Below are 19,037 nucleotides of genomic sequence, written 5' to 3'. Positions count from 1 at the left end.
CGAGACTGTGTGTCCTACCTTGGAGTGGGTAGTGAGGAGTCTTACAGTGTTCAAGGAGCAGGGCTTGGTCAGCGGGTGGACATTCTTCTGATTGTCTGGTGGTGAGGTAATCGGGAGTCAGCATCATCAACCTTCCAGTTCCAATGGGTCTGGGTCTGTGTGCTTGTGGGAGGCAGACAGTTAACTGTTCCCAAGGGGTGGAGGTTTCAGTATCAGAGGCAGGAAGAAAGCACAGGTGCCTGGAGGGGAGCAGTCGCTGATTTAGCCATCATCTGCTCTCTTGCTTCCGGTGGGGATTCACCAACCGGGTGTGTCCTTTGCTCCCCTGTCCTATGCTTATCTTAACACTTAATTTTTATTTGTTACCCCCATGATAATGTCCTTACTTTCCTGCTCTCTTAGATTTTTTATACCTTTAATGTCTTATCACCTGAGTTTCACAGTTTTAGCTTATTATCTTTTTAGTTCAAGGCATGGTGGGTTAACCAAAGAGCTGCAGTAAAAAGCGTAAACAAAGGATAGTTTTGAGGTAATCCCATAATAATTTCACGTACTTTTATGGTTCAAGGTCTATAGATTTAAAATGACACTGATTGAATCTTTTCTATCTTAAAGCCTCAGATTTATCAGTAAAGTTGCAAATATAGTATTTTAACTCTACCACCAATGTCTTCTTGAGATCAGTGATTCCCCCTCAGAGTAAAACATATTTTTGACACACTTTTTATGAGATTGTCCAAGATAGAATACATACATACAAATATACCTTTGGAGAAGAGAAAGGCAGATTTAGGAAGAATCTAGAGAATTAGAGAAAGTTCAAAGAAACATTATGTAGCTAGCTGAAAGATAGAAATTGGAACTCATATGGAACAAGGGAGGAATAAGAAATATATCAGTCAGAACAATGTCTGTTACAAATTGCAGAACTCAACTCAAAATGGTCTAAGCAAAATAAATATTAACACTTCGAAGTAGCCACTTTCAGTTAAACCCATGTTTTTGAAAGATATTAGGAATCTGTTCGTCTTTCTTTTTCACCTCCATTTTCCTTCGTAGGCCTTCATTCCTGGTCAGGATCTCATAAGTGGTGGTAAAGATCACAGGCAGATCCATGCTTACAGAGTACCAGCTTAGCAACCACAGAGGGAAGAACACCTCTTTCAAATATACTAGCGTAGGAGCTGAGTTTCACCGAATCAAATCAGATCAAACGCTCTTCTCTGAGCTGAACTGTGGCCAGAGAATATACCAATATACCCAGATAACTGCTGACTACTGGATCTGAGAAGGGTAAAGTTCTTCCTATCTGAATCATAAGGACTGAAAGTAGAAAATCTGCCAGTTATGGATACACACATACATGAAAGCATGCTCACTAGTGTGCACACACAGGAACACACACATACCCCTATATCATTCATATAGCATCCCAGATGGTACACTCAAAATAAGATAATTCAAGGAAGGTTTGATAACGAATATTAACCAATAAAGATATGGGCAGGGTATAGAAAAAAAACAACAACACAGAATAGGAACAAGTGGAAACAACAGTTATCAGGATCTGGGAGAAGAGAAGCTTTTAGAGAAGACTTCTTGCACTTTGAGAGAAGCAGTGGCCTTTGGTCAAGAACAGAGCCAGCACAAGACAACTTGCCAGGGAAGAAGCCAAGAGAACAAATATCCCAACCTCAGTCTCCTCCCTCCCTCTGATCTCTGCCAGATATCCCCATTGGCCAAACCCAACAGGAAGCCAGACGGGGCCCAGGGAGCTCCTAGGGCATGGTAAAAAATAGAGACTGTTTGTTCTGGAAGATAGAGAAAATATCCAGCATATACAACCACTACAAAAAGATAGTTATAATAGTGTTCAGTTGTAAATGTATGACAGAACAAATCCCATTGCAGTAAATGGCATGGAAATAAAGATATCTGTATAACTTAAAGAGAATCCATCCTCAATTCCAAATAATCTCTAGTCCCAACATTTATTTATCTCTACTCTTCTTCACAGTTAATACTCCTGAAGGAATAGTTAACATACCCTGCTCCTACTCTCTCATAATCCACTCACCCCGCAATTGCAATTTGGCTTTTGTCCCCAATACTCCAGAGCAGTGGTTTTCCAGAGATGGTCCCCAGACCAGCAGCATCATTATCACCTGGGAATTTGTTGGAGATGCAAATTCAACTGGCCTCATCCAAGACTTGCTGAGTCAAAAACTCTGAGAATCTGGGGATTAGCAATCTGCGGTTTAGCAAGCCCTCCAGGTGATTCTGAAGCACACTAAAATTCGAGAATCACCGCACTACAGAAATGCAAATGTATAAGATTACCAATGAGCTTCATATTAGAGTCTGTGAATGCTCTTCTGTCTTCTTTCTTGACCTAGACATTTTTGTGATTTGTCCATTTGACATTGTGATCTTTTCTGCAAAGGGAATCAGCCTCTCTGTGCTCCCATACTCCAATCTCAGATCATAAAGCAAGAGTAGCAATCCTCTTGTAAATATTAGGAAGAACACCCCTGCCTGTGTCTCCACTCACCGTATCCCAAACCTCCCTAATACTGGTAGCATCTGACTGATAATAAGCAGAGTTAACGAAGTAAAAATAACTGTTCTTATGTTCTGCCTCTTATTTGTTTTCAAGTTGCCTGCTTGGAAGTTTTACTGTATACTCTTCCTTTCTCCTGCTGCTTCCATGCACAAAACTCAGTAGGGCAGTGTGGCAAGGCAAAACCTGTAATTTTCCAGCCACAAATTGTGCCTGCTAGTGGGAAGGGTTGAATCATTCAAGTAGGAAATAAGAAGGGGCCCATTTTGGCCTCAAATCTAAGCCAAATTTTCTAATCCAGTTTTACCAATAAATAATGCAGGTATCTTTATCTGACTCTTAAGTATATTTTCAATTCAGAATCCATGAGACTAGGGGAGGAGTATGGTTAATTGTCATCCTAAATCCCCAACAAAGGATGTATCAGTTGGAAAACTTTGAGAATAGACTCAGGGCTAAACAAATTTAGATCAAAATATGACATGGACAGATTGAACATACTAACGTGGCCGAAATGAACACCTTTAGCAAGTGGGGGCTTCTCAGTTCTTTGAACTTTGAAGTTGGCAGAAGCTTATATTGTGGCTGGAGTCTACCTGAGTGTGGTTAGTGTTAACAGGCTTAGGCTATGTGGCTAGACTTCAGTACAAGTGAGCATGTGGCCAGTTGGAGCCTTTAAGCAAGGCTGTAACTGGTGGGCTTGAGCTGAGAAGCACATTTAGGTTTAAGCAGAAAAGAGATTCATCTTAGCAGTCATGGTGGGCATTTCAGAGCCTTCGAACAGAACAAGCAGCAATCTGGTTATAAGTGCAAATACAGTGTTCTTTCCTAAGATCAGGAGAGACTCTTTGGGAGAATTTAAACTGGAGCTGCACCACTGCTTCTCCTGGGACTGGGTCCCACACAGAGCGAGTAAGAACCAGGAAAGGCTCCTATGAAAATAAGCAGACTTTCATGCATGTACTATTGGAAGGTGACTCAGCCTGTAATATGAAGTACAGGGCTGGAGTAAGCGTCCCTTAATCTGGAGGAGTTCAGATTTTGGGAGTCCTGAAATCTAAGTTTGCTTGTTCCCATCCCTATCCTATTTCTTAGCTGCTGCTAAATGAACCATAAAGGGAAAAACCTCCAGTCCTGCTAAAAGAAGAACATAAGTGGTGAAGATGGGGCCACTGGAATTGTAAATATCAATTCAAAAGGGAACTAAAAATATTAACCCTCAAGGGATTAAAAATGAAACACACAAAAGTTTATTTTGAAGAAGCACATGGCACCTGTTCTTGGTTTTCACTGGACTTTGCTCTTGAAGCTATGAAAACTCTGGACATGCAGAAGTGGAAACTATTAATAACCAACTGACCACTATCATGGAAAAGTTAAAACCAAAACTATTTCTATCATTTCCACCATTTTTTATCTATCTATCTATCCTCCAGATACCACTGCATGATTCTTGGCTGACATCTGCAGTGAGAGTCTGCATGGCATTATATTCTAAACCCTGATTATATAATTTTGCTGGGGTTGCTGCTGTGGGCCTAGAGATTTTTGTTCTTTCTCAATCATATGAGTCAGCCAGTAGTATTGCGATGATCTCATTTGTCCTATTGATTCTCAGTCTGTTTTAAAGGAAGCAGTGGAAACCATGGCAGGTTACAGCTACTGAAGGAATACTCACTGACTTAACATCCCAAGTCAATTGAAAGTCAGCAAAATAATACATAACAGAGAGCTAAATTTTGGATTTTAGTTCTTTGGGAATTTAATTTAGAAGCAAATTTATTCTGGGCATTAATTTCTCCCCAGCAATTTAATAATTAGAGGGTGTTCTGAATGGGCAAATTTGGGTCATGTTTCTACTGCTGGCATTGTGTTATCTGCAACATTTTTATATTGTAATTTGACTGAATATATAACTCCTGGTGAATTATATAAATGAATACAATTTGAGATGGGGAACAGAATAGGGAATACATTTATAATTCAGCATAGTAGATAGATTATTGAACGTAGTCTTCACCCATTTCAGATCATTCTGGGGTGAAATCTGAATTGCCCCCCCATGGTTCAAAAGGATAGCAAGGAGTGGCAGATGGTGACAGAAGTGACTTCACAAAGATGGGAACAAGACTGACCTTACACGTTGCTGTTCTCCCCTGCACCCTAGATTTCTTGTAAGTTTGATGGTCAAGCCAAGGTGTCAAGAGATGGAAAGCTGTGGAATGTAAGAGGATCATTCTCTGACACTGATTATGTTCCCCTAACATGGGAACTCCCACCCTCTCCAATCTCCTCATTCACTGTTCCCAACTGAAGGAGTGACAAATATGGATGAGAGCCTACCCTCTGTTGGGGAGAGTTAACATAAAAGTCTTTTTGCAAATTCCCTGCTTTATAAAATTTGATCTTCCCTTAGCTATTGTGACTCCTTTCTCTTCAAATATTTCTCCCATCTCTGTCTACTCCTTCTTAGTATTTGTCACCAGCTCCATCCTTTCACACATTCCTTCAGTGGGTTCTCCAGGGCACCATCTTTGGTGCTTTCAGAGTGATCTTTCTAAAATGCAAATAGAGACATGTCACCCTGGGGCTTAAAAATATTTTAGTGGATTCCTTTAGCTTTCTGAATAAAAGCTAAACTACTTAGTTTGCTCTGTGAAGCTCTTCATAATCTCATTCCTAATGGCCTCTTGTAAATAAATGAGCAGGGACATGATCAAATTTACAGATTTGAAATAACACTTTGATAGCAATGTAGATGAACATAATGGGCACCCGGTAAATATTGGTGATTGAATGAGTGAAGGAGTGAGAATATGAACCCTGACTGAAGGATGTGTTGAGGGAAGTGAAGAGGGAAGAGAAACTCAGAGATAATAAGTTTGCCAATCTGCAGCAAGGGTGAGTAATTAAATCGAGGTGGGAGATTGGAAGGGAGATGGTAGATTTTTTCTTTAGTTGGCAGTGTCATTTTTCAAGAGAGAATCACAAGAAAGAACAATTTTAAGTAAGAATTCACAAGTGCAGTTTTAGAAATACTGGTTTCACATTTCTAACCACAGCCCTGTATGTATTTGTTGCTCCATCCTTTCGAAATCATTTACCTGAACATGTAATTTTTATACTTTCTGTGTATTTCATACCTGTTCTGACTGCCCTCAGTATACTGCCCCTCTTGTTCCTGACACTTTTTCATTCTCTGAAAATCATTTTAAACATCCTCTCCTTTAGGAAGCATGCCATGATCCTTCTTTCAATCCATAGTCATGTTTTATCCATGAATTTATGCACCCATTCATCCATTAATCTATTCAATACTTAAGTATCTACTTAATAATTTATTAATAATACATTTTATTGTTTAACAAATTAAGTACCTACTGTGTGCCACACACTGTCCCTGCTGTGTGCCCTCTACTTCTATTAATATTTAACACATTACACTGTAGTACTTGATTTCTGATATATCTGCTCCATGCATTATTAGATCTTTGAATATAAGTACACTGCTTTATTTGATTTAACCTTCCAAGCACCTAGCCTATTATTAGGCACATAGAAGTTGCTTAGAAAATGAATGTGAAGGAATGAATGCAAGAAACTGATTGGTAGGTACAGGTGTTAGGCTCTGGGCAATAGTCCCTTTGAAAATCTGATCCTTATAAATTCTACTCTGAGAAAGAAAACAGACATCACATAATGCCATATGTCAACAATCAAATTTTGCATCAGGCTGAATGAAGTAGGCATTAGTGGGACAGATAAGTTAACAAGGCTTGAAAGAAACAGGAGAAGCAATTGCAACAGGTCATCTCTCAAGTCAAATTTGCAAGTGCTGACAATTACCTGGAGTGCCTTTATGTATCAAGAGTGAATTTCTCTGAGCCAGAGTTGGATTCATAAAGGAGCAGAACTCAATGAAATATTGTTAGTATTATTATTCCTAGGTCTCTATGGAATTGTAAATGAATCTTCCACTGTCTCAAAATATATCACAACTTTATTATAACTGCAATTCCATAACTTTCTCTGGCCATTAAATATTATTGTGTCTTAAAAATTCTTAAAGGAGCACAGTTCTAAAATCAAGTAATAATTTCCCCCATATTTTCCAGATGTAAACAAACAAGTTACATAAAAATTGCCATTTAATTTTATTGCTACTTAATAAGTTGTCCAAGTTTGTCCAATAAAGATAATCTGTTTATTAATGATTTATACATTTGTTTGAACTTTAAATTTTCTCTTTTAATAGATATACACTCATTTGTTAGCATTTACCCATAAAAAATATTCTTCATCTGTTTGTTTTTACATATAACTATTAGAGAATAGATTAAGCAAACTATATTTCAGGGCAGAATGGCAAACACATACAGTATTATAACACAGAAGTTGTGAAATTTAGCTTTAAATATGAGTTTAAATTAGATGTGTAAGTCCATAAAAGCGTACAGATGTGTTAAAAGGCCATAGGGTTTTCACTGGCCTACCTCTTACTTGTTCAGAGAGATTTAAAGAACTAAAGACAAATGAAGGAAAACTTACAGAATATGACTGACTGGTTATGAGAGATCAAGAAAGGTTTTGGGGTGGTGGAGGGATAGACTGGGAGTTTGGGATTAGCAGATGCAAACTATTATACATAGAATGGATAAGCAACAAGGTACAACCGTATAGCACAAGGAACTATACTCAATGTCCTGTAATAAGCTATAATGAAAAAGAATATGAAAAAGAATATATATATGTATTAACTGAATCACTGTTGTACAGCAGAAATGAACACAACATTGTAAGTCAACTATACTTCAATAAAATTTTTAAAAAAGAAAGGTTTCTAGCCTGATTGACTAGACAAATAGAGTAACTATTGATAAACAGGAAAATCAGAATGAGGGAGAAACAAGTTTATTAAAAATTAATTAATTTGTCCTTAAAGGTATTGAATCATATGTTTCAGTACGCTATCAAATGACAAATATTTATACAGTACTTAGAGATGTGTGAGATAATGACAGAAATAAAAGGCATGTGTGAGAGTCTTTTACAGAAGATAAGGATGTATGACATGGTTAAGAACTCGGAGAAGAGAGATTTAGAACAAGAAGGCAGAAGCAGTCAGTGGAACAGGTCAAGCAGCAGCAATCAGAAACAGTGAAGAAACAGAACGTGGCTAAAACAGCACTGGGACAGTGTAGAGTTCACTCAGCTGGGTCTAGAGTCAGAAACCACCCAACGCTTGGACAACATGGGAGGTTCTCAGCGCAGCCAGGGGCCTGGTTGCTCCAGAATACACCACTTTCCTTCCTGGAGTCACATACATAACAAAGAGGTGACCCCTTTTACTTAATGGTAAAGCAGTGCTAAGATGCTGCTCACTTCCCAAAACACTGCACCCCGAAAAACCACACTGGCCACAGGGAGAGTTTTTTCTTCCAGAGAGGCCACCTGGTAACCAGCCTCTTCAAAAAGCAAGAGTTTTCATTGCCAAAAGGTGTCCTCCATTAACCTCCAAACAGGAACCATCTTGCTTAACATGCCTTGCTTTAAGTAAGAAGTGTATTAATCAGAATAGGCTAGGCTGCTGCAACAACCCCCAAACCTAAGTGGAATAACAAAACAAAGTTTATCTTTCCCTCACAAAGTCTTCTGTCATTTGTGTGACTCCCTAGGGCAAGTGTCCTCTCTGCACTCACTCAACAATCCAAGAAACTTTGATCTTAGGACACCACTGTTTCAACATGTGGTCTGTAGAATGAAAAGAAGTTGGCAGGTTGCACAAGGCGTGTGGTGCTTTACTGTGTGAATTTGGCCAATCTGAAACTATGTTTCCCAGAAACCCTTCCTTTACCCCTTTAAGTTTCCTAATTAGAGGTGACCAACATAAGAACAGCCCAAGATTTGGAAGGCAGAAGTGAAATAGCAGTGGTTATACTCTGAAAGTCACTGTGGCTGGAGATTGTGAGAGACAGATGTAGAGCTATCAGCAGAGTCCTCCTTGTCTTTGCTCTCTCCACAGTGACAAATAAATGCAGTGGTGCAGAAGATTTTTAGCTTCTTCTGACTCATCCTGACTCCATGTTCTGACTACCAGAACCAGAACCAGTCACAGAGGCAATAACTCTCTGCAGATTTCTCTAGCTGTTTTTCTTCACAGTCCCACGCTAGCAGGTAGACATATCTACTTCACAAATTCCCTGACAAGCACCAATTTATCCACCTGTGCCAGTGCTTCAGAAGTACTACTTTGTGGTTTTTCACTGATCTGCAAATTGCCCTTTTACACTCTTATTTTTCCATCTCATACAATTTTGTAAATTCTTATCCAACAATAAAACCCTTGAACCACAGTACTCATAGTGGTTCTGCTTTCCTGACCGACACTACCTGCTACAATGACCGGTACCAGCAGTGGTTCCAGGGGAACAGAAATTTAAGAATGAAAACAAAGAGTTAGTTCTCTGACTAATTAGTAATATAGGCATTAATGACCCTATTGCCAGTGGTAAAGAGAAGTCTGGTATTCTGCAACATACAGTAGTAAAAATGTCACTTAAATTCTTTCCTATGCTCAGATGCCTATAGAAGGCAGAGCTTTAGGTGACCAAGTGTCTGCTCTTACAAGAAATTTTAATATCAATAAAAGTGTAACAGATTGGTTGTTTGTTCTAAGTGCACTAGAAAACATGGAGAAAAGAATTTGCTGGGCTTAGGGTGTTAAATTCCCATCTCAAGCATAGTTAAAGAAACAGTTTCTCTGTCTGCTCCAAAACGCAGACACCCTTATTTCTTCAGATGTAGGTCAAGATTTCTGAAAACAAAACTCAAAGTCCAATGCCCTGCTCAGCTGAATAACAACCCCAACTGAATTCCTCACCTCATAGTGAAGGCATTGAGAGAGTGGGGCCCTAAATAATATGATGGGCAGACTCCAATAAAGTATACAAACCTCCCTAAAGCAGCCCTTCTCACCTTGTTCAAGTATGGTGATGGCCTCCCCTGAAGTAGTAACCTTGAAGGGATCTACCTCATCAATACCAACTCCCACTAACTGTCCTTGCTTCTAGACCTACTACCAGACTTAAGTTCTGACAAGCCCCAACCGGTCAGGTTCACAATAAGTACCATATCCCCAAAGATCTGCAAGACTTTTCACTTTTTTTTTTTTTTTTTGCGGTATGCGGGCCTCTCACTTTTGTGGCCTCTCCCGTTGCGGAGCACAGGCTCTGGACGCACAGGCTCAGCAGCCATGGCTCACGGGCCCAGCTGCTCTGCGGCATGTGGAACTTCCCGGACCGGGGCACGAACCCATGTCCCCTGCATCAGCAGGCGGACTCTCAACCACTGCGCCACCAGGGAAGCCTGACTTTTCACACTTTTTAATCAAAGAAACCTGAGTAAACATGTATGACAATGGTTCATAAGGGTGTTGAGTAGAAGGAACATTATGTTTGATCATGCTGAATTTGTTGATATGGCAAGGGTCAATTGGCTCTTCCAGGTGCTATTGTAATAGGCGGCAGAGCCAAAGTAGTAATTAAAATGATTTGGCCAACAGTGATCCTTGGCATTTGACAATTTATCATGGTATACCTACGACGAGAAAACTACTAAACTCTTACTTGATTTGTGTAAGCAGAAATCATCCTGAAACAGAACAAATGTCTGACTTGAATCATTAAAATAGTCATAACTCCTTAAACAAGTCCAAGAATTGAGCAGTTCACATACCCAGAGCCATTTGGATGAAAGGAAGCCTGAGTCCCTTGAGGAAGGACCTTGATACGTTGCCAAATAATATATTATAAATATTTTACTTATCTTTCCTAAGGGACATGTGGCATTTTACCAGGGTGACCATGCATTGGAGAGGAAAAAATTACCCAATTTTGAGGGAGTTATTGGACACTGGCTCTGGACTGAGATAATCTCTGAAGAACGAAAACACCACTGTAGACCAACTAGCTAGTCACAGTACAGGCTTTTAGAAGTCAGGCAATTAATGAAGTGCTGACTTGGGTCCATCTCACAGTAATTCCAGTGTGTCCCAAAAATCAGCTCATGGTTCTTTTCCCACTTCTAGAAAGCATTATTGGAAAAGACAAGATAAGCAGCTTGTAGAATCTCCACACTGGTTCCTTGACTCATGGAATAAGGGCTGGTACAGTATAGAGGGGAGGACCAACTGGAAACCTCTAGAACCACGTCTACACACCAAAATAATACAGTAAAGGCACTGCTTTATTCCTGGAGAGACTGCAGTTCTAAGTGACAACATCAATGACTTGAAAGACACAGAAGTGGTGATTCTACCACATTTCTATTCAACTCGCCTATTTTTCCTGTGCAAAGGACAGATGGATCTTAAAGAATGACAGTGGATTATTGTAAACTTAAGCAGGTGGCAACTCCTATTATGGCTGCAGTTCCTGATGTGATTTCTTTACTAAAGTAAATCAACATGTTTCCTGGTATGTTACTACGAAGCATATGAATATTTTCACCTAGCAGAGATAGCAGGACACCATCACAAATTTACTTCAGGGTTATATTAACTCTGTAGTCTTATGTCATAATCTATTCCAGAGAGTACTTCCTTGATCATTTCTCCATTCCACAAGATTTCATGATGGTCCACATTAATAATATCATGCTGATTAGATCTAGAAAGTAGCAACTATTTTAGACACCTTGGCGAGATACGAATATGTAAAAAAATTCAGAACAATTTCTAGGATTCTAGTGGTCAGTAGCATGCCATTACATCCCTTACAAGGTGAAGGTCAAATGGCTGAATCTGGCCCTTTCTAACACTGAAAGATGGACTATGCCTATTGCACCTCTTTAGATTTTAGGGCAACATACACATCATTTGGGCATGCTATCATGACCCCAAATATTGAGTAATCCAAAAGGCTGCCAGCTTTGAGTGGGACCCAAACAAGAGAAGGATGTACAAAAAAATCCCAGGCCTCCAGTGGCTGATTTTCCACTTAGGCAATATAATTCACAGATTCAATTGTGCGTGAAATGTTTGTGGCAGCAGGAATACTGGACGGAGCCACTGTAATGTCAATAAAGGTGAAACACAGTGCACAACTTTAAGATTTTGGCGCTAAGCTATGCCATCCTTTGCAGATACCTACTCTCCTTTTGAGAAATAGCTTCTGGCTTTTATTAGGTCCTAGTAGAGAAGTGGATGCTTAACACAAGCTACCAAATTATCTTGAAAACTAAATTGAATATCAAGAACAGATTGTTGATTTATCTACCAAGCCTTGAAAGTGGGAGTGAACAGTAGCACTCCATCACTAACATTAACTCCATCATTAACGTCATTAACTGGAAGGGGTATTCACAAGAGCAGGCTGGAGCAATTCCTGAAAGCACAGATAAGACACAGGAGAAAGCAGTTCAGATTCCTATGATTCCTACCCCCGCTACATTGCCTCCACTTTAATCAGCCCACACATATGGCAGTCGCTTTAACCAGTTGGCTGATGAGAAAGAAAAATTTGGTGACTGGTTTACAAATGGTTCTGCACAGTACACTGGCCCTCCCTCAAAGTGGAGAGCTATTCCTCTACAGCCCCACTTAGGAGTGGCCCTGAGGACAATGGTGAAGAAAAATATCCCCGGTGGGCATAACTTTGAGCAGTGCACCTGGCTGTTTTGTTTTGTTTTTGTTTTTTCTATTCTGCCTAGAATGAGAGATGGTCAGAGGTATGAATCCATGCTGATTCTTAGTCAAGGGCTGACAATTTGTTTGCTGGATGGTCAGGGACTTGGAAGGAACATGACTGGTGAAAAGGAGTTCTGGAGAAGAAGCATGTGAACGGACCTCTGAAAATAAGCACAGAGTATGAAAATATCTGCATCCTATATCAATGCCCACCAAAGGGCAACACCAGCAGAAGAGGTTTTAATAATCAGGTGGAAAACATTACTCATTCTATAGATGCCAGGCAGCCTCTCTGCCCAGCCACCCTTGACTTTGCGCCACCAGCTTATGCATAAAGTGCTTATGGTAATAAAGGTGAAAGTTACTTATGAGCTAAGCAACATGGACTTCCACTCTATAAACTGCCGAGTACTCAACCTGAAAACAGATTAACAGGGAGTTCCAACATTGTACATGATTCCCCAGGGAAACCAGACACCTCAAGAGAAGTTGATTACTTTGAGTCATTTCCTTCCTGAAAGGGGCAGCAATTTTTTCATCACTTGACAAGACGCTTATTCTGGATACAAATTTGCAATCCCAGCCCAACAGTCTTCAGCCAAAACCACCAACTGTGAACTTACAGAATGCCTTATCTACCAGCATGGTGTTCCATACACCATTGCTTCTGTTCAAGGAATTTATTTTACAGTAAGCGCAGCAATCAGCTTTTCTCAGCGAATTCACTGATCTTACCATATTTCCCAGAAGCAATGAAATGATCTTTTAAAGACTCTGATACAGTACAACTGGATGATCACACTTTTGTGGGTTGGGGTAATGTCCTTAAGCATTTAGTATATGTTCTGAATCAATGCCCAGTATACGATGCTGGGTTTTCTCCCCCACAGCCAAGCTTCTTTGGCTGGAGAATGGAAGACGGAATAGCTCCTCTCCCTATTACTCCTAATGATCCACTAGCAATATTTTGCCTTCTGGCCTCCACGAATTTAGGATCTGCTAGTTTAGAGATCTTTGCTCCAAAGGGGAACACAACAATAGTTCTCAAAAACAGAAGTTGAAACTGCCACCTGGTCACTCTTCATAGCAGTGACTCAGCTGTCAGAGAAGGAACTAATTGCGGTAAGTAGAATGATCGATTCTGACTACCAAGAAAAAATGGTGTGATTGACAGAATTCTAAGATGGCTCCCAAAATTCCCACTCCCTGGTGTACATGCTAATATAATTCCCTCCTCCTGAATGTGGACAAGACCTATGAATATGATTAGATAGTCACTCCTTGATTAGATTACATTATCTAAGATTCAGCTGCAGCAGACTGGAGTAAGTTTATCCTGCTGCATTTGAAGAATTAAGCTGTCATGTTGCAAGATAAGAGGGTCACATGCCTAGGACCTAAAAGAGGCTTCTAGGAGCTGAAATTGACTCTCTCCCCCAGCCACCACATAGAGAGTAAATGGGATCTCAGTCTTAAAACCACTAGGAACTGAATTTTGCCAACAGCCTGAATTAACTTAGAAAAGAACCCAGGGTATCAGATGAGATCACAGTCCTAGCTGAGGAGACCCTGAGCAGAGGACCCAGTTAAACCATAACTACACTCCTGACCCACAGAAGCTGTGAGATAATAAGTGTGTATTGTTTTAAACTGATGAATTTATTATAACTTGGTTTGCAACAACAGAAATCTAATGCAGTTGTGTTGCTTATATACAACGGGGAAAAGAGGCAGATGTCTGTGACATAGGTGATCCTCTAGGGCACCTCTTAGGACTCACATATTCTCCCAATAAAAAATTATTGGAACAGTACAAAAATTCAAAATAATCAGAACTGCTAAAGGCATAGACCCTCCAGGAATACAGGTTTGGGATACCCCACCAGTGAAAAAACCATGATCAGCTAAGCTGCTTGCTGAGGGCAAAGGGAATATGGAATGGGTATTAGAAGAAGCAAGTTATAAATACCAGCTATAACCATGTGACTATTTACAAATTTAAGACTATAGTAGTTCCAGGTACTTCCTCCTCTGATATGAATGTATTTGTGTATGTATATACATATGTTTAGATAGATATGCTAATCAAGCTTCTTTATTATTTCCCTACTCTGTAACATATGTTAATAGCCATTAACCTAACATGTCAATACTTAAGTTAGAAGATATCAAAGAAGGAGTAGGACTCAGCTAGAAAAGGAATAAACATCACCCAAAGATGGGGCCTTAGTGTCCTCTTTTGGGAGAAGATACAATGCTAGCATGTTTTCAGTTGCACGTAGCTGCATCATGTTAGGTGGAATCATGATTTAGCTGTTAGATATAAATATAGTTCAAAGCAGTACGAACAGATGTCTGTAGTTGTTTTGCACTTTATCAATCTGGCTAATCTGAAACCAGGTTTCCCAGAATCCTCTTCTCAGTTAAATGTGGTCCAAAGAGAAATCGACGTGATTTGGAAAGCAGGAATTGGAAAACAGCAGCCATTACTCTTAAAAGGGCATTCTAGTTAAAGGCAGTGAGAGACACAAAGATCTTCCAGAAGATTTCAGCTTGTCTTTAATCTTCTTGATGTTGACAGACAGATGCAGACCTATCAGTAGATTCAGCTTGCTCTCACTCTGCCCCACTCTGCATTCAACACTACTTCCAAACTGCTAACTCCGCTAATAGACAGGAACCCTAATCATCACCAGACACAGAAACAGTGACCTTCCACAGACTTCTCCACCAGTTACCCTTTATGTTAATACCCCAACAGCTGCACGTACGTCACTTCACAAAATCCCTGGCAAGCTAACCCGTCCACCCATGCCGGTGCAGAGAGGCTGGTTATCACCTCAGTTCTCCAGCCTCTCCCACAATCTGCAGGGTCTTGTTCCCATCACAAACCCCTGCTCCATGGCACTCAGTGTCTCCTCCCTCGACTGAAGCCTGACTGATAAAGAAGCTTCTCATATCTGCTGCCACAAAGGACCAGTCCACGAGGCAGTGTCCACAGTGCACTTATCTCCAAGTAGGCTGGGGAAGTTTGGAAAACTTGGACAAGTGAGCAGTAGTGATGCTAACCATTTCTTTTTTGTTTTCAAATGTTATTTTTTTTTTTAAAGAAAGGATAATAGCCATGTGCTAGTTATTTTTAAAACTGCGGGAATATAAAAGTTATATCTTATAAAAGTCAAGATGTTCTCTTCTTCACTCTCCCAATAATCCTACTTAAAAGGAGCCCTTTCCTTTATACACAGGGTACAGGACAAAAGGTTTGAAGTTACATTACACTCCTCTACAGAGTCCCTTTACTTTCTACACCTATAACTGGTGTAGAAGAGAAAGTAAACTGCAAAGGTGAGTAAGAGGCCATAAAATGCTTCTTAAAATAACAGGTCTAGCATCCTTGCTAACAACAACAAAAGAACAAAAGTGAAAATCAGGACTAGATGGTAAGGAACCAGAGCAAAGAGCATCCTAAGAAGTTAAATAATAGATGGAGGAGAAGATGGGACAGCAACCTGAGAGAGCAATAAAGTCCTTAGAAGATTTTTCTGAGACAGGATCTGAAAACATTTACAGAACACAAGAATGATGTCAAACCGACAAAGGAAAAAAATAACCAAGATTTCAATGGGCAGTACAGATGCAAGACTGGAATAAAGAGCATAAGGAAAGAACATACTTTAAAAATGAGAAGCCCTATATGCCCTGCCAATGGGGAGAGAGATAAGAGCTGGAGCAGAGTTGCCAAGAAGTTCTAGCAGAGAAAAAAGTAGTTTTTCTCTTTCTCCTCTCTGCACCAACAAACACCCACCCCTATTGAAAGGTTTTTTTTCCCCCCAATGACCATAGCTAGTAAATAATGAACACAAAATCAAATTTTAAAAAGGAACATGCCTTACTTATATAGAGGTATGTCCTGGCTGAATCTAAAATAAGATTGAAAGGGTGATGCCAACAAAGATGCTCTCAACCCCACCACCACCATTATTCTCTGACTCCCAAACACAGAGAGAGAATACTTGAGTAATCGCATAGAACAGAAAGTGACCTGTATGAAGGACTTTGGGGGATGGAGAAAAGAGTATAAATAACACGTTATCTCAATACATTAGTTGGGAAATTATCTAAACTCATTATTATTTTGATTTATTTTAATTATAACCAAACTGTGGTTTCCAAAAAAAGGATAAAAGCATAATTAAGAAAAACATTAAAACATAACCTAATATTTAGCAGTCACTCTACAATCTTATAACTAAATGGTCAATTGGAAAGCTTCAAAGAAAATGATGAAACTTGGCTTATATCTGAAGCCATGTTACAAAAAAATTGAAGCATAATTGTTTCAAGAAATATAATGTAATACTGTGCATCAACTTAACTTTTGGTCCTTAAAACCTCCATAAGCTCAATCACAATGTTACACACTATTTCCTGGTAATAGTAGCAGCAGCAGTGCAGTAGTAGTAGCAGTAACAGCTGATATTACTAACAGCTCACTCTTAGTAAGCTTAGACACTTTGCTAAGTGCTATACTTATCTCATTTAATCCTCATAACCTTATAAGGGAAAAACTATTATTATCTACATTTCACAGATGCAAGAAGATGGGAGTTGAGACGCAACTGATTCACTCAAGGTCACACAGTAAGAAAGGAAGCTCAGTACTTAAATCCACAGCTCTCTGATATGCACTTCCATGTTCTCCACCACTGGTCTATGCAAACTTCTTACATTCACAGGCTTCTAAAAATGTTCATCCAACTATAAACAGGATGCATCCCCCAACAAAAACTTCTTTCCTATAAATTCTATTAATTTTTCATGAATGCAAATCTTTTATGAACCTCTACATAAAAAACGATTATTTTGGTTATTTTCTTGGCCTTACTGTCGTTCAAGAAGACAGTATCTGCAAAGTCTAGGTTTAATTTAAATTCAACCTAAGTTGAAAAGGTTTGTCACTCTCCTGAGTACTGCCATTTCTGGTGTGGAATTGCTGACCTAGTTCTCAAGCAAGGGATAAATTCACATAGCTTAAGTGTAGTCTTTAGGGAAAGAGTTGAGTTATTGTTCATGTCCCATTTATATAGAATGCTGACCTTTGAAAATAACCCATTTCTTGTTGTAAATGTTTAAAAAGTAAAAATAATTGTGCTTATACTTTAATAACAATGATCCATGCTACTTTGGCCTTGTTTTTTTATATCTTACAGTCGGAATACTCCTCTTGGCTTCCGTCTTATTATATATGACAATATTTTATGTTACATCACATACTTAATTAACCATATATACCTTACATCACATACTTAATTACATCACACACTTAATTAACCCTATATACCTTTAATCTGGAAGGTAAATGGGTAGGTAGAAAACAGCTGTCTCTAATTTACACTAAATCAGATAAAGAGTAGAAAACCCATTAATTATCTAACTATATGACATGAAACAATTATTACTGACTATTGCACTGAAAGAATATAGAAATTGATTTTGCCTCATATAATAAAGCATCAGCAACACTAAAAAAGAAAATCTACTGATTAGAGTTATCAAAATTATAACCTATGACACAAGCTTCAGAATCAGAAAATGCCTCCAAGTTTCATGTTGTTTTATAGTATTTGTAAAGAAAAAGTATTTAAGGGAATATCATAGAATTTATAAATTGTTGCAAAATATGGTATAAAACTCCAAAAGGTAAATACTAAATAATAAAGAAAATAGAGTTGTAGTTGTATTAATCTTAATTTGGTACAAATTAATGAACAACGTGATTAAGTAAGAGTTGTAGGTTAGATAAAAGAAATAGATACGTCAAGAAAAATATTCAGGGAAGAATGTAAAAGCCTATGTTTTAGTAAAGGTATATTATATTCGAATGCAAGGAATAGGAATCCTCTCAATCTAGCTTAATGAAAACAGGACTTAACATAAAGGTAAAACATGCACATTTCATGGGCACTCAGAGGAAATGAAGAACAACCAGACCACAACAGTCTCCGAAATGGAACTGAAAACTGAGAACTAAATCTTGTCTTACCGTCTCTCGGAGATCGCCCAGGTCTCTGCTCGCCCTTGCAGGAGCTTCCTGGGCATGCGCACGACCCGTGTGGTCACGTTATCCCAGCTCCCACCTCAGGCTGTTATTTGAAGTGCTCACTATCATTGGATAAGCACAAGTCCCACTTGCATCAGCTGTGAGTTGTTAGCTCCTGGGTCAGGTGTCCATCCTAAAGCACATCAGCTGTGGCATGGGCCCAACTGAAAGGTAATTTTAAAGAAGGGAAACTTTGATAGGAAAAAAACCACCAAAGCGTACAGCTACCTCCAACTACAAAAAGGATAACAGAAACAAACAATAAAATGAAGGTTTTAATCTATATATTTAAAGTTCAAACGAGAAAAAAGAGAACATTTTTATGGTGGCTTATGGCAGATACAAAACATAAAGGGAATTCCCAAAACAATTTACTTGGTCAACTTTTCTCCTATTTTTAATGTAAATAAAACAATTTCATTTTAGATTCCTGTAAGCTGAAGACAAATGTTTAACAATGGTTTTGATTTGGGTTTTTGAAGTCAACAAAAGCTGTTTGAATAATATAACTAAACTTAAAACGGCTTCAAAAAAAAAAAAAATGGCTACAACAAGCACATTTTCAGAAGGACAGGTCTCTGGATAACAGGTAGAACTAATGAACACAGAATTAGGCCACTATTTTCAAAAGTCCTTACATGGTATCCTGACAGTAAGATTTCTATTGTGGTCAAGCAAAAGACAAAAAAAAA

Source organism: Stenella coeruleoalba (genome assembly GCF_951394435.1).
Source record: "Stenella coeruleoalba genome assembly, chromosome: 6".
Taxonomy (NCBI): Eukaryota; Metazoa; Chordata; class Mammalia; order Artiodactyla; family Delphinidae; genus Stenella; species Stenella coeruleoalba.
This window is presented reverse-complemented; position numbering follows the sequence as displayed.